This window comes from Cryptotermes secundus, unplaced genomic scaffold, assembly GCF_002891405.2.
Source record: "Cryptotermes secundus unplaced genomic scaffold, Csec_1.0 scaffold646, whole genome shotgun sequence".
In the NCBI taxonomy this organism is placed as follows: Eukaryota; Metazoa; Arthropoda; class Insecta; order Blattodea; family Kalotermitidae; genus Cryptotermes; species Cryptotermes secundus.
The window spans coordinates 907,442-910,471 of record NW_019722433.1 but is presented as its reverse complement, the minus strand read 5'-3'; positions in this window follow the sequence as shown (position 1 = coordinate 910,471).

The window sequence follows — 3,030 nt, the reverse complement described above, 5'->3', positions numbered from 1 at the left end:
GTTTATGTTCTCTTTCATTATCGTAATGGTATATATGAAGGCCCAAATGCACATATAAAGCACCAATTCCAGTAGCATACTAAAGGAAGAATCTTTTGGGTTGTAAGCTGGATGTCATCTCGTTGCCTACTGCTGGGTGTCACTTTCCCTCTATGACTGCTCTTTCGCCCTACGTTGTGGGTTGGGTGCCATTTACTTGTGTGGTTATCTCGTCGCTGGCTGCTGGAGCTGCTGCTGGTGGGTTGTGGCTACAACTTGTTTAACTCTGATCACCCCTCATCCTTCCCACCTCCTCTTCTGGTTGTCAGATAATTAGTAAAAGGTTGGGCACCAGTAAACTTATTGGAATTCATTTACAATTTTGGTGGAGAAAGGGGGGATGAATAAGGATATGCTAGTGGTGAGGCGCTAGTTCAAGTTGATAGAGATGAGAGTCAGTCTCAGAGCGTTTAGCAGGGCCTTGCTTGGTCGGGGGAAGGGAGCTCTTTCCACTATGTACACAACACTTGTTCACAGAGGCACTTTATTGAGCGGTTAAACACTGGTGAACACAGCACTCTAGATTATACCTACTTTCTTTATTTAGGATTCCACTGGTTCCTGTAGAAGTACTTAAACAGCTTAAGTTTCCAAATGGATCCCGGAGATACTAAATTTTACACAAAGCTGAATCAATAGTCAGCTGGTAGTTCCACTCTGTCCTGTCTGTGAGTCCTTCCACTCCTGTACTGTACCATCGAACTCTGAAACATCATAAACAATAAGTTGTGCTCCCACTCCAGGCTCCCGTGGCCCATGTGGTGGCACCAAATCATCAGCAATCTTATGCAAACAACCACTACCACAGAACTATAAGATTTATTTTGGACTCTATCCATTGTCTGGTATATATAAGACAAAAGCCACAACGTTTCAGAGACTGGATCTGTCTCCATCCTCAGGTGGATGGGGCAAGATAGACCTACTCAGTTGGGCCCGTTAGAAGAAGCTAGTCCAGTGATTGAGACTAGCTCTTTCTAATGGGCCCAACCGAGTAGGTCTACCTTGCCCCATCCACCTGAGGACAGAGACAGATCCAGCCTTCGAAACGTTGTGGTTTTTGTCTCATATACGATACCAGACGGTGGAAGAGTTCTGTGCAGCAACCACTACCACGCTTTTAATGGATTTCTTCTGACATTCTTTCCAGCTCCTTGAGTGATTGTGTATATTCATTCTTAACCCTAGCCACAGCTTGATGCAATGCCTCTACTCCTTTTGTGTTGCAAGTTGACCCTGACACAATGCTTTCTCCTCAAAGTTAGGGGCGTGATTTGGTTATGCTATGGTGAAGACGCTTACCCAAAGTGGAGATACTAAATTTTACTCTAAGCTGAATCCATAGTCAGTTGGTAGTTTCACTCACTGTTCCAACAACCATTTACATGAAGTAACTTAACAGAATTTCTAACTGAATATATAGTCACACTTATGGAGATACACATTTTGCATCTGAACAATTGGTGAGCTGTAATACAACTAACTTAACAGAATGACTTCTCAAAGCTACAAGTCCTGACCTCTTTGTATCGGTCCACAAGTCACCTCCTTGAATTTCGAGGATTGGTCAAATTTGAACAAGGGGAGTTTACTTCATTTGATATTCCTCCAATCAGTTGCAAATTTCAAAGGATTTTGGACTCTAATAACCTAATGTAACCTTTGACAGTAGTTTGATGAATTCTGCCAGTAGCGTGGGCTGTTGGCCCGCCTCTCTTTGACTTAGGATGTTCAAAAACTGTCAGATCTCATGTTCTGAAAGAATTCTGAGAAGCACAATTTTATCAGAATTTCTAGGAAAAAGCTGTAAGGGTCCTTCCTGTCTCCCTTTGTAGCTCTGTAACGAGCCACTTTCTTAAATTCAAGAATCGAGCTGTCGCCATCTTGAGAGTAAGAATTGGCCTATGTCCCTCATACAGGTAAATATCATCTAACAAGGTGATTAACACTAGTAAATAAATGTTCCTAATTTAAAATCTGAGCCGGGTTGACAGTATGGTTACAGTAAGTAGTGGACACCCAAATTATATTGTACTTGTTCTTTCTGTTCAGGTCCCTCTCTATTTGGATATTCTTTAAGTCATATTTTCAATTGATGTACATAATCATTCATAAATATAGTGGACTTTCTAACTATCCCATTTATTTAATTTCTTAAAATAAGTCCTTGTAACTGGTATTTTATATTTTTTAAATATAACTGTGTAACAAACAAAAAATAGGTACCATATGTGAAACTTCACGATTCTTCAAGCACAGTTTCTTTCAGTAAATAGGAGATTTGCTATATTTTCTGCAAGATAATGAAAAAAAGAATATGTCATGATAAATATAAAGGAACTGCTGTGTAATACTCCGAACAGAAATTGTCAAGAAGATAACAGCATAAGTAATCATATAGAGGCACTAAATGTGAAACAGTTTCCTATATTATAACAAGTGAGTGAACACAAGTGACACTGAAACTTTTATAATACAAAATAAGTGACATTCCTCTAAGTTGCATATTATACATCACAAAATCTATAAGTTAACAATGCTCTATTTCAAAGATGTATTTATAAATGAGAGTCAGCCTAAGCAAAACATTCTTTTAAGATACCGATATTGCAACATTCTATCTTAAACTACAGTGTGATCATTGCAGAACTTCCTGCAAATCATTTAGCTGCTCAGATGGAAGTGTCTGATGTTGCTTCTGTCCAGTCAAGTTGCAGAGACTCAGGCTGCTAAATAAATGAACAGATTCATTGCCTAATACATTACAAATGAAACGTTGCTATATTTAAGCAGATGCTGGAAATGTTCTCTGTCGTTAATGCACATGTTCCTGGTATCACCATATAACATTTACATTCATGGACTCAAATTCTGTTTTTGGAAGAAGAGTAAACTTGGAGTATTAAATTTGAAACCCTGGTGTGCTGTGCAAACTGTCTCAGAAATTTTAGACAAAAATGTTCAAGCCTAGGACGAATTTCATCTACTAAA